The sequence below is a fragment of the Bos indicus x Bos taurus genome, chromosome 24 (genome assembly GCF_003369695.1).
Source record: "Bos indicus x Bos taurus breed Angus x Brahman F1 hybrid chromosome 24, Bos_hybrid_MaternalHap_v2.0, whole genome shotgun sequence".
Classification (NCBI taxonomy): Eukaryota; Metazoa; Chordata; class Mammalia; order Artiodactyla; family Bovidae; genus Bos; species Bos indicus x Bos taurus.
Window position 1 is genome coordinate 9,789,653 of NC_040099.1, and position 14,645 is coordinate 9,804,297.

The following is a 14,645-nucleotide window of genomic DNA, read 5'->3' on the forward strand; positions in this document are numbered from 1 at the left end:
GATCTTCCCGATTCAGGGATCGAACCCACGTCTCTTACATTTCTTGCATTGGCAGGCAGGTTCTTTACCACTTGTGCTACCCGGGAAGCCCATGCTATTTACACAGGTAGCTCCAAATCTGGGATGCTTACCGGTTTGTTATTCTAAAAGAAGAATATCAAAGCAGTAAGTTAAAAGTTGGTAGAAAATAGAAACAAAAAAAGGAAAGTAATTTTCTAAAGACTTTCTACTAAATTGAAATCAGAAAATCTTTCAATAACAGACTTCAACATACTTTGCTGTTAATTAAGGACCTTTTCACCAAAATGTTTTTTTCTAGTTGTGGTTACTTGGGATTTTAACATCAGTTCCTTGTCTTTTTCCTACTGTCTGCTTTCTGGGTCAATAGTCTAGTATAATAGTTTGTAGTTTAGATGTCAAGAAGACAGCTTTGGGAAAAATGATTCCCACATAAAGACAAAAAAAAAAATCCAAAATCAAAATCTCTTTAGCCACACACACTGCTGAACCTTTTTAGTTTATATTGATCTAAAAACCATGTCATGTCTTTACCAAGGCAAAAAAAAAAAAAAAAAGGCAAAAATATAATTATAGAGCTTTTGGTTTCCTTTAGTTAATAGATGAATAGAATTAGTGTGCTGCTGCCTATTCACTTAGAAATCAATCCTGAATATTCATTGAAGGACTGATGCTGAAGCTGAAACTCCAATACTTTGGCTACCTGATATGAAGAACTTACTGATTGAAAAGACCCTGATTCTGGGAAAGATTGAAGGCAAGAGGAGAAGGGGACAACAGAGGGTGAGATGGTTGGATGGCATCGCCAACTCAATGGACATGAGTTTGAGTAAACTCCGGGGACAGGGAAGCCTGGCATGCTGCAATCCAAGGGGTCACAAAGAGTCGAATGGGACTGAGTGATGGAACTGAACTGCCTATTCACTCTGTGTATGTGGCAATAAAATACAGAAAAATCCATGAAATATAAAGGTATATTTGACCAGTAATAATAACATTGTTTGTTGTTCAGTTGCTAAATCCTGTTTGACTCTTTTGCAACCCCATAAACTGTAGCCCACCAGGCTCCTCTGTCCATGAGATTTCCCAGGCAAGAATAATGGAGTGGGTTGCTGTTTTTGTCTCCAGGAAATCTTTTTCTAACCCAGGTATCGAGTCTTCATCTTCTGCATTGGCAGATGGATTCTTTATCACTGAGCCACGAGGAAAGACCAAATTATAACATCAGCTCTCTTGTAATCATCATTCATATTAATAATAGACAATTGATAGCACTCCAGAATCCTCCTCCAACATCTAACTCTTCCACTAACAATCTTTCTCCACACTGGAGCTGTTATATCCTAGAGCTGCACCCATCCGATAGGTTTCACTAACCACCTGAGTGTACTTAAATTCACAGTTTTGAAGATGTCCATACTGTTGATCTTCATACTGTTTTCTGACAAAGGTCTATATAGCCAAAGCTATGGTTTTTTCCAGTAGTCATGTACGGATGTGAAAGCTGGACCATAAAGAAGGTTGAGCACTGAAGAAGCTTTTGAACTGTGGTGTTGGAGAAGAGTTTTGAGAGTTCCTAGCACAACAAGGAGGTCAAACTGGTCAATCTTAAAGGAAATCAGTCCTGAATATTTATTGGAAGGACTGATGCTGAAGCTGAAACTCCAATACTTCAGCCACCTGATGCGAAGAACCAACTCATTAGAAAAGACCCTGATGCTGGGAAAGATTGAAGACAGGAGCAGAAGGGGATGACAGAGAATGAGATGATTGGATGGCATCACTGACTCGATGGACATGAGTTTGAGCAAACTCCGGGGACAGGGAATCCTGGCGTGCTGCAGTCCATGGAGTCACAGAGTCAGACACAGCTTAGCAACCAAGCAACAACAATACAGTTTTCTGTGGTGGCTGTGCTAGTCTAAAATCCCACCAACAGTATACTAGGTCTCCCTTTTCTCTACTGATCTATTTATAGATATGTTTTATTTCTTACATAATCAGGCTCTTTGATCTACATGTAGATCTACATCTCTTTGACCCTTATCATCTGAGGGATTTATGATTATACATAAATGCATTTGGACTTTTTCTGATTATACTGTACCCTGTACTATAGATAGTAAAATCATTTTTTTAATCTATCTTAATGCAAATTCAATACACATCTGAAATATTCTAACTTGCTATTAATAGCCTGCTAGACATATTTATATACCAATGATGCACATTAATTTATAACGGGTACCATGAAATCAATGTTAATGTATCATGTGGTGACTATTAATCTTTTAGGAGTAAATAAAGTGCACATAGTTAAATATGAATTTATATATGTTCTACAGTACCAAGTACATTTGCTAAAATAAATTAAGACAGGAGTTAAAAATAGACTTAGAGCTCAAATAACTCTTCAAAATTATTGTCAGTCCGATTTTCTTTTCATTGCTAAACATGATATACTGCTACCATAGCAACTGGCATTTGAAGATGGGAGAAGGGAGATTAGTAAAGCACCATAGAATATACTCCTTATAATTAATAGGAATATCATTTCTGTTTAAAGTTTAATTGAATATGTCAATGCTCACCATTCAAAGAAACCAGGCACACATTTGCCACTGCAGAAGCTGGGCATATGACTCACTGCAGAGAAGGAGATCACAGTCTGGGGAAGTGTAGGCATCAAAATAAGAGGCTATCAGAAAGCACTCGTTATAGGATTTGGGTAATTTGGGACAGAGTTCAAGGAAGCAGGGTTTCTGTATGGTATAGAATGCTATCAGGAAATGGAGACAATTCTCTGTTTTTGTATCTTAATAAATTTTATCTAGAAAATGGGATAAATGAAGAAAACTAAAGCTGTAACTAATTAGTAAGTGGAAGTCACTATGTTAACCAGGATACGGCCGTTTAATCATTTTGTGGTTTGTACATTTGGATCGTTGTTAAAATATGATATGGAGAGAACCTGTTTTGTCGTCATCCATCCAGGCTAGAGATGAAGCTTGTCTGATGTAAGATTGGTTGTGTTCAACAGAATACTGAGACCCAGTTGTAAGGACCAAAACAGCTTCTGCTTGCCAGTGGCTGCTTTTCTATCTCTCAGAGTAAATGCATGAAATCATATTATGAACTTACAATGCAAATTGGAACCTGCTATTTTTCTCTTTAGAAACACAGTATTCAGAAAACGAAGATCATGGCATCTGGTCCCATCACTTCATGGGAAATAGATGGGGAAACAGTGGAAATAGTGTCAGACTATTTTTTGGGGGGCTCCAAAATCACTGCAGATGGTGACTGCAGCCATGAAATTAAAAGACGCTTACTCCTTGGAAGGAAAGTGTGACCAACCTAGATAGCATATTCAAAAGCAGAGACATTACTTTGCCAACAAAGGTCCATCTAGTCAAGGCTATGGTTTTTCCAGTGGTCATGTATGGAAGTGGGAGTTGGACTGTGAAGAAAGCTGGGTGCCAAAGCATTGATGCTTTTGAACTGTGGTGTTGGAGAAGACTCTTGAGAGTCCCTTGGACTGCAAGGAGATCCAATCAGTCCATTCTGAAGGAGATCAGCCCTGGGATTTCTTTGGAAGAAATGATGCTAAAGCTGAAACTGCAGTACTTTGGTCACCTTATGCGAAGAGTTGACTCATTGGAAAAGACTTTGATGCTGGGGGGGATTGGGGGCAGGAGGAGAAGGGGAAGACAGAGGATGAGATGGCTGGATGGCATCACTGACAAGATGGATGTGAGTCTGAGTGAACTCTGGGAGTTGGTGATGGACAGGGAAGCCTGGTGTGCTGTAATTTATGGGGTCGCAAAGAATCAGACACGACTGAGTGACTGAACTGAACTGAACTGAATGCCAGTAAAAGAATTCTAGGTATCATCCATATGTATAATATATATTTTATATATATACATGGTTCACATTTATTTTATTCACATTAGCTATGATGATCCAATCATTAAACCCATACACACATGCAACTCACGAGACGGACAGTAACTGTTATAGTCATTAAAAATTTTGGAGACTTATTCCTACCTTCTTTTCTCTAACTTAAAAAGGAGTCATGTCTTCGTAATTAGAGGAAAGCAACTGGTATGGGAACAAAATATGATAAGTTGATCCTCATGAACTCTATTCTTAATCTTATTATCTTTTGGACAAAACATAAATTTATTCTGATACTTTTAATGATATGAAAATAGTAACTAATTGTTTTCAAAAACAAAAACTGTAGAAATAATTCTAAATATATTGACCTGGGATTTATAGACATAATGAAAATTAGTATTTTTTTCAAAGTAAAACACAACTTGCATTAAACGGCTAAATGTTTAGTATTCAGTTTCTCCTCTTAATCAAACTTGAAGAATTAGGTGAAAGGGACAATATTCCTTGAAATAACTATCAAAATAGACTCAAGAAGAAATAAAAACTTTTAAAATCAATACTCTCGGGGCTAATTGAGAAATTCCATCATATATTTAATAAATAAAAATAAGCATCCAGAATAAATAATACTTCTGAATAAAAATTGAATAAATAATATGAAAACTTCCAGAAACCTCATATTTATAATCTCAGTATTGCCCTGATGATAAAGCTAGAAAAATATATCATAAGACGAAATAAACCTGCAGATCAACATCCCTCCCTCCCTCCTGAGTGAAAGTCTCTCAGTTGTGACCAATTCTTTGGGACCCCACAGACTATACAGTCCATGGAATTCTCTGGGCCAGAATATTGTAGTGCGTAGCCATTCCCTTCTCCAGGGAGTCTTCCCAAACCAGGGGTCGAACCCAAGTCTCCTGTATGACAGATTCTTTACCAGCTGAGCCACAAGGGAAGTCCATCCGTCCTGCAGAAATATACAAAAATTCTTGGCAACATTTTAGCAAATAAAATCCAAAATGTTGAGCAATTGCTATTTTATCTAGGAATGCAAGGTTAATATAACACTTGCAAATTAATAAACATATCAATTAAATAGAATGAAGGAGAAAATATCAGCATTTCAATCAATGCAAAAGAAAGGCATTAAAAATTCATTCATGATAAAAAGTTAGGTCTAAGAAGTTACTTTCTCACTCTGACTAAAAGTGATTGTGAAAAAGATACAGTTAAATGTACACTCAATAATGAAATATTTAGTTCTTTCTATTTAAGATTAGAAGAAGACAAGGATATACACCCTCAGTATTTCTGTGCATCTGGAGGTTCTCACCAGTATGGTAGGGCAAATAAAACAAAAGACATACATTTTGGAAAGGAAACCATTCAATTCCTTATCATCAGGTACTATGGCTGCATATATAAAAATTTCTAATGATTGAACAAAAGGTTATAGAATTAATGAGTAGATTTACCAATGTCTCAGGATGTGATCCCAATCAAAATACTAGCAAGGCTGGGTCTTGGTTGTGTTTTCTGCAATGCTTGAGCCTCCTTCTAGCCTTGATATCAATTTTAGGAGGCACTCAAGAGCCTTCCAGTAGACTTTTTGCTTGAATTAATCTGAGTTGGCTTCTACAATGCTAATTTTGGAACCAACCTCAGAATATTTTTAAAAGTGTTTTCTTTATAAAATTTTCATAGATGCAGCGATTGACAGCAGGAGGAGAAGGGGACAACAGAGGATGAGATGATTGGAGGGCATCACTGACTCAATGGACGTGAGCTTGAGCAAGCTCCGGGAGATGGTGAAGGACAGGGAAGCCTGGTGTGCTGCAGTCCATGGGTCACAAAGAGTCAGACAGGACTGAATGACTGAACAACATAGTGATTCAAAAATTAAGAAATAAATCTTTACAGATGTAGCTAGGATCTGATTCTTATTTGTATTTCCTTCTTATCACTAAGGTAGTTTATCATCTGAAATGGGTATAAATAATTCATGTAATTTTAAGAAAACTTTTGCTACCAAGATATATATCTAAAATGCATAATTATTGTTTTGTGTGTTCAAATATTTGCATTGACATAGGTTAAACATAAACTTCTAATTATTTAATTTTAGGCTTTTGAACTTCCTGTATAATATTACATATAGTATTTTTAATGCTGTTTAATTTACTGTTTTAAAAATGATAAGCAACACTTTGTTTATAGTTTCCCTAGAAAGACTGGATAATAGCTACTCAGATGCTGTTCAGATCAGATCAGATCAGTTGCTCAGTCGTGTCCGACTCTTTGAGACCCCATAAATGGCAGCACTCCAGGCCTCCCTGTCCATCACCAACTCCCGGAGTTCACTTAGACTCATGTCCATCAAGTCAATGATGCCATCCAGCCATCTCATCCTCTGTCGTTCCCTTCTCCTCTTACCCCCAATCCCTCCCAGCACCAGAGTCTTTTCCAATGAGTCAACTCTTCGCATCAGGTGGCCAAAGTATTGGAGTTTCAGCTTCAGCATCAGTCCTTCCAAAGAACACTCAGGGCTGATCTTCAGAATGGACTGGTTGGATCTCCTTGCAGTCCATGGGACTCTCAAGAGTCTTCTCCAACACCACACTTCAAAAGCATCAATTTTTAGGCGCTCAGCTTTCTTTACAGCCCAACTCTCACATCCGTACACGACCACTGGAAAAACCATAGCCTTGACTAGATGGACCATTCTTGGCAAAGTAATGTCTCTGCTTTTGAATATGCTATCTAGGTTGGTCATACTTTCCTTCCAAGGAGTAAGCATCTTTTAATTTCATGGCTGCAGTCACCTATATCATGTTACTTGTTGAAATTAGAAGGTAAGGAATATCTTGCTAAGATAAATTAAATCTTCACCATTAAGCAGGAAGTAAATAAATTAACCTGTTGGTTCATCACTTTAGTTGGAGAGTATGTTCTCAGGCCAGCTAATTTATTTTGCATATGAAAGGACTGAAATAATACATCAAGGATTCTTTCATTAAAAGCAAACAATTTTAAAAGTGAAATTGAACATTTAAAAAAAATTCTTTGTGAAGTTGTATAGCAATTCTCATATGTTACTTGTTTCTCTCATTGCTGTATTTAATATCATGATTTATATTTTACTTCCAGTAAATTAAATTTTAATAGCTAATATCTTTTAAAATAACTGGCTCTTGCAAACCTCAAGAAGGGTTCTGCTGCATTCATTCAGACTTAATGGCTCTACCTATGTTTTATGGGTGCGAGTTTAGAACACCATCTCTTTGACTGTAGTGATTATGCTGCTTTTAATGTAATACTCAAGACAGTTTCCAAGACCCTTAAGTCCTTGGACTATGATAAAATCAAGTGAATGAGTGAAGTCACTTTGACTAACTGGGCAATTTCTGAAGAGGTTAAGACATATTGAATACACAAATGTGAAACTACCAATTAACATGCTATCTTCGTTCATATATAAATTGTTTTTTCTTTGAAAATCTCTTAATTAAATGATAAAGTAGGAGATGCTCTGTCTTCCAAAAAAGTGATAAAATTAAATATATATGAGATGTCGAAACAAAATTGAAACGTTTGAATAATGTTGTCATTTCACCACGCAGGTGACTGTAAATGTTTAAGTACATACATATAAAGGTATTTTTATTTTCCTTTATTTATTTATTTTTGCCCATGCCATGCATTATGCAGGGGACCTTAGTTCTCTGACCAGTGATCGAACCCACACTCCATACAGTGGGGGCAAGGAGTCTTAACCACTGGACCGGAAGGGAAGTCCTAAAGGTATTTTTTAATTTTACAAAAGTTTTGAAAATTACAGCAACAAAAATAATACATGAATAAATACTTAACAAGAGGCTACAGGTCCCTTTTATCACCAAAGCTGCACTTGCTGAATTGTTCACCTTTTCAAGCTTTCTTGCTGATTTTTGGAGTGCTATTAATATATTTAAAAGCTATCATTTCTGAAAAAGTCAGAATACTAATAATTATTGCAACTTGCTCCTATTTGTCTTAAATATCAGCACTCTGATTAATTAAAGCTAAAACTGTGATGACTTTTTGCCTGTAGTTACCTATGACTTAAAGTCATCTATTTGCTTAATGAACAATCTCCTTTGGAAACTGACTGTTTAAATTTAGGCCCCCACTTCTGAAACTGACAAGGATTCTCTTAAACTCAAACTATCGATAATGCTTCCCAGACAAAGGCTAAATCACATAAAAGACCTGCTTCCTTGGTGTATGACTCAAAATACACAACACTTGAGAAGTGTGATGCTCCAAGGACAAAGACTTAATTGGTATTCCATTTTTTTAATTATGGCTACACCACAAGAGCTGGTCTATTTCAAGCTGACACTATGAAAGATGATATCAACCTCACCTCAAAGGTGCAAATGAGAATTCCTTTGTCATCTTGAGTGCTGGATTCCTGTAGAAAGTGGTTCTCTGTATCTGGTCACTTTATATTCCTCTGGAATTTCACTTCCGTGTAAAGAAGTTGGGTTTGGAGATCAATGTTTGTTTTGAATTCTCTTTACTTGCTTCTAATGAGTTTCTTTCTGGGAGAATTAATAGGACCTCTTCCTCATGAATCTCACGAAGAGTTCCTCAAAGTCCCTAGACTTTGATGGTGTTGCATCTGATTCTTCTTCTGCATGTTGTTTAAACCTATTCAGGATTTTCCTTACTCCCTCTTCAACATTTTGTGATGTTTCTCTGTACCATCTTGAATGAGTAGTTGTTGTGTTAGTAACTCGGTCGTTTCTGACTCTTTGCAACCCCATGGACTGTAACCCACCAAGCTCCTCTATCCATTGGATTCTCCAGGCAAGAATACTTCAGTGGGTTGCCATTTCCTTCTCCAGGGGATCATCCCAATGCAGGGATTGAACCTGGGTCTCCCAAATTGCAGAAAGATTCTTTATCATCTGAGACACTGGGGGAAGCCTGAATAAGTAGAATGTTACACAAATTCTAACTAGTTATATATCAGGCATTACAGATTCTCTGCCCTTCACAACTCCAGTTATTTTCATTCCTATCTTTCTTTAAAAAAATGGAAATGGTAACAAAAACCACTATAATGTAACATTGTCTTCTCTTTTTGTATACTATGCTTGCCATATTCCTCTTGAATTTTCAAATACAGTTACTATATTGTCACACAACAGAAAAAGCCTCATTATTATTCATGTTTACAATAACACTAAGTAGGTACTATTTTTCTGAAATCCATCCATATATTACTTTTTTGGAGTCTCTAAGCAGAATTTGATTCAAAGCTGTTAAATTAAATATCAAACAGTTATAGGAAGTAATGATTCATATGCATTTCTGTCCCTCACAATCTTTTCTTAGTATAATATACATTTAGACGTTTGGTTAATTTTTACTAATGAAGAGGTCAGACAAATAAAAACACTTTTCTGTTTTAGAAATGTACTTTAGCATAATTTACCATGCTGATGTCTTGGTTTCCCTAGAAACTGTTAAAATGAAGTCATTTTTAATTTAAGGGAAAGAAAATGAGGACATTACTTTGTACTTTAAAGATAAATGGCCTCTCATAAACATATATATTTTAGTGATAAGTGAACTTTATAATCCTATTTAGAAGAAATTATTTAAGATTGACTTTAAACTTTCATTAAGATCAATATTTCTTCAAACATTATCAGTCTGTGGGGGAGGCAAACCTATGGCCTGATGCTGAGAGACAAGAATTGTTGTTTAGTCTCTAAGTCATGCCCATCCCTTTGTGACCTCCTGGACTGTAGCCCACCAGGCTCTTCTGTCCATGGGATTTCCCAGGAAGAATACTGGAGTGGGTTGCCATTTCCTTCTCCAGGGCATCTTTCTGAACCAGGGATCGAATCCACGTCTCCTGCACTGGCAGGGAGATGCTTTAGCACTCAGCCACTTGGGAAGCCCAAGAGAGAAGAATGTAGACAGGTAAAGGGCACAGTGCCAGGAACCCACAGGGTACAGCTCTGCTGGAAATAATCCCAGGCCAGAAAGGACCAGCTGCTGTGCCCCCTTATGCTCTGGAGGACCTAGCTCTAATTGCAGCTGCAATTGTTCTGCTAATCTTCTTGCTCCTGATCCCAACTCAGAACCTTGGGAAGAACCCTGGTAAGAACTTTCTCCTGTGTACCCATCACTGCCAAGGTCCTGAGGAGCTTAATAAACTCCTATGCTTGATAAATTGAGCTAGAAACTGTGGGTGAGGTCCTGTTGATTCTGATGCCCCAAGCAGTGTGTCCTGGCATTGCAAGAAGGTGAGGGAATGGAGATAGAAAAGAATGAAGAAATCAACCTTCTTCTCTCCTGTGTCCACTGCATGTATCGAAGCCTAAAAGTCTGCCTAGGATGGGACAGGTAGAAGGGTAGGAGGAGAGATAAGTTTTTTTGAGCAGGTTTTCATGTTACTAGCTTCATCAATACCTTCATTCACTCAACAAATATTTATGGAGTACCTAGGATGTCACAGACACTCTTGCAAGGCACTGGGGATATAGAAGCAAATAAAAAGCCAATATGCCTGTTCCCCTGGAACAGCATTCTAGTTGAATAAGAGAGACAATAAACTGTGAAGAAATACAAAACAGAGCAGGGGAATAAAGATGCCATGAACTTGCTATTACTCAGACAGGTCAGGAAATACCTCTCTGAGCAAGAAGGCTGATATTGGAGAAGAAAACTAAATGAAGTCAAGCCTAAATAAATCAGAATGTTAGGATGACTATCAGAGTCTGACTTTTATCATCTTTGAACACCTAGAAAATCGATGGGACTTATCCTGTGATTTCTTTCAAGGGCAGGAAGAAACTGACAAAATGATTTTAACAGGGTGTGCTGGGAAAGAGTAAAATTATTTTCTACATACAATTTATATAGTGAGGCTTATTCAATAAAACTGCTACATTTATTTAACACACACACATCATCATAAAAGAAGCCATCCTGTTTTTAAACATGGACTGTGAAAAATATTCTGCTGAGAGGCTTTTTAAATATCTTTTTTATGACATGTATAAAATAAGTATAAAATATTTAATCATACTGCTCTGATCAAGTTTGCATGCATTTTATGAATATATACTGTGTACTTGAGAGACTGCAAGGAGATCAGACCAATCAGTCTTAAAGGAAATTGACCCTGAATATTCATGCATTGGAGAAGGAAATGGCAACCCACTCCGGTGTTCTTGCCTGGAGAATCCCAGAGAGGGGGGAGCCTGGTGGGCTGCCGTCTCTGGGGTCGCACAGAGTCGGACACGACTGAAGTGACTTAGCAGCAGCAGCAGCATTCACTGAAAGGACTGCTGCTGAAGCTGAAGCTCCAATACTGTGGCCACCTGATGCGAAGAACTTGCTCATTGCGAAAGACCCTGGTGCTGGGAAAAATTGAGAGCAGGAGGAGAAAGAGGTGACAAAAGATGAGATGATTGGATGGCATCAACAACTCAATGGACATGAGTTTGAGCAAACTCAGAGACAGTGGAGGACAGAGGAGGCTGGCGTGCTGCAGTCCATGGAGTTTCAAAGGGTTGGACGTGACTTAGGGACTCAACAACAAAAACAAAAATAACTTTGCACTTACAGTGTGTTCAGTACTCTGGAAGATCCTATGGGTAAGTAAATATGCATGCTTTCAGGAAACATCTTTAATAAGGGGCACATTTAATGGAAAAACCTAGATGCTTTCATTTATTCTACAATAATTTTTTGAATGTCAAGGATCCTAGAGTAAGATGACACAAAAATCATGTGGGGAAGTAAAAGCTTCATTTCAGAGTGATAATGTCTCCAACTTCTAGCAATTAGCAGATAATATATATGTTATGGGCACTTCAGTCCTTTATCAGAAAGGAAAAAAAAAAAAAAAACAAGAAATAATACAATAGGTGAGGAATTCGAGATTAATTCAGAGCTCTGAGCTTCTACAAAGAGATTGTCTTAATATTTACTAAGGAAACAGAGAGGAATGTCAGATTTGTAACTCTGATAAGTGAGGATTGTGTTCTTAACCCTTTATGAGGCTACAGTACAAAGACTAAGATATAGACAGTCTCTGCCTTTACGAATCTTAACCATATTAAAATGACAGAGGAAGCACGGCACAGGGTAGTGACTATAAACCTGAGCTCTGTAGCCAGGCTTTCTATGATAACATCTTAGTCGCTCCATCTACTGATTTAGGGCCTCAAAGTGGTTGCTCATGATAGTTCCCATTTCTTAGTGTTATTATGAAGAATAACTGTGTTAATTCTTGGAAATGCCTGAGAATATGTACAGAATATGGTCAACGTTTGCTAAATATTAGCTGCTGCTGCTGCTAACTCACTTCAGTCGTGTCCAACTCTGTGCAACCCCATAGATGGCAGCCCACCAGGCTCCCCCATCCCTGGGATTCTCCAGGCAAGAACACTGGAGTGGGTTGCCATTTCCTTCTCCAATGAATGAAAGTGAAAAGTGAAAGTGAAGTCGCTCAGTCATGTCTGACTCTTCTCGACCCTATGGACTGCAGCCCACCAGGCTCCTCCGCTCATGGGGTTTTCCAGGCAAGAGCACTGGAGTGGGGTGCCATTGCCTTCTCCCAAATATTAGCCAGCAAAAATAATTGACAGGATAATTTAAAGGATTGTGATACATTTTGTTCTAATGATATATAATTAATGATAAGTGCTATAGCTGAAATAATTTGTGATGAAAAGTTCACAAAATTCAGGAAAGGAGGTTTTCTTTATGAAGCTGCAGGAATAAAACACAAAAGCTAGTCCAACTTGCTGGAATAAAATAGAGAATAAAGAGTAATGATGACCTGTGGGATTTCCTTGGCGGTCAAGGGGTTAGGACTCCATGTTTCCACTGCAGGGGGTAAGGGTTTGATCCTTTGTTGGAGAACTAAGAAGACTCTTGAGAGTTTCTTGGACTACAGGGAGATCAAACTAGTCAACTCTAAAGGAAATCAACCCTGAATATTCATTGGAAGAACTGTTGCTGAAGCTGAAGCTCCGATAATTTGGCTACATAATGCAAAGAGCTGATTCACTGGAAAAGACCCTGATGCTCGGAAAGATTGAGGGCAGGAAGAGAAGGAGGCAACAGAGGATGAGATGGTTACATGGCATCACTGACTCAATGGACATGAGTTTGAGCAAATTCAGGGAGATAGTGGAGGACAGCACAGCCTGGTTGTACTGTAGTCCATGGGGTTGCAAATTGTTGGACAGGACTTAGCAACTGAACACCAACAACAAAAATGAGGAAATAAGATCCCATGTGCTGGGCTGCCAGCCAAAAAAAAAAAAAGCAAACAAATAATAACAACCTCAACTGTTATGGACTGAACTGTGCCCACCACCACCCCCCCCAAATTTGTATGTTGTAGCTCTAACCCTCATTGCCTTAAAATGTGACTGTATTTGGAGGTAATTACCTTAAAGCAGTAATTTCCTTAAAGTGAGGCCCTGGAGGGGGTGGGGGGTTTAATTCAATCTGACTGGTGTCCTGATAAGAAGTGGTCCTTAGGACAAAGAGAAATAGACCGGACGCACACAGAGAGGACTCTGAGGACACAGTGAGAAAGCCACCTCTGTACACCAAGGAGAGAGAGCTCCAGAGACAGCAAACCTGCTGACACATGAATTTGGAACTTCCAGCCTCCAGAACTGTGGGAAAATAGATTTATTTCATTTGAGCTACTCAGACTGCAGTATTTTGTTATGGCAGCCCTAGAGGACTAAGATGTCAATAATAAAAAGAACAGTAAATCCTTCCTCTACTGATGTGAGCCTCTTTCTTTCTCTCAGATACTGGCAAAGACAAAACCAAAAGTAATATCTTAGTTAATTCCCCTGTTGCTGTTCTGGTAAAGAAGTAACATGGGTAACTGGGAGAGAACCTCTCTAAGTTCTGGATTCCAAGGGAGATCATTTAAGCTAAAGCCAGAGGTAATGCAGTGGTAAAGAATCCGCCTTTCTAATGCAGGAGACGCAGGATACACAGGTTCGATCCCTGAGTCAGGAAAATCCCCTGGAGAAGGAAGTGGTACCCCACTCTAGTATTCTTGCGGAAAATTCCATCAACAGAGAAGCCTGGTGGGCTACAGTCCACCAGGGGTTGCAAAGAGTTGGACACAACTGAGCATTCACTCAAAATTCACTGAGAGAGTTAAGTAGGACCAGTCAAGTGAGGAGGGAGATGAAGGCAAGATAGACAGGTAGACAAAATACAGATTTGGTGGTGTGAGGCATGAAATGGGTCTGCTCAACAATAGAAGAAAACCAGTTTTGTGACTAAAGTTTAGTGAGGCAATGGAGGGTAGAATGAATGGGATGAAGCTAAAAGGCAGGGAAGACTACATACATATACATAGTTTTTATAAATATAAACATAAAACTATTAATAGTATTTATACCAGATGCTTGACAAATGGTAGTTATCATACTAGTTTTATTATTTATCTAAAAAGCTCAAAGAATATTTTATTTTTTTAATCTGTAAAACAAGATTAAAATATCAGACAGAAAACATTAATGTTATAGAAATTAGATAAAGACTTTTATTAAAAATGTTAGTCATAGATTATGTAACTATAATAATTTTTTTAAATCTACTTTTGGAGTGCTTTTTAAATCAATCTTTTTTTTTTCTCTCAGAGGAAATATAACTGATGACTCATATAGCAGATA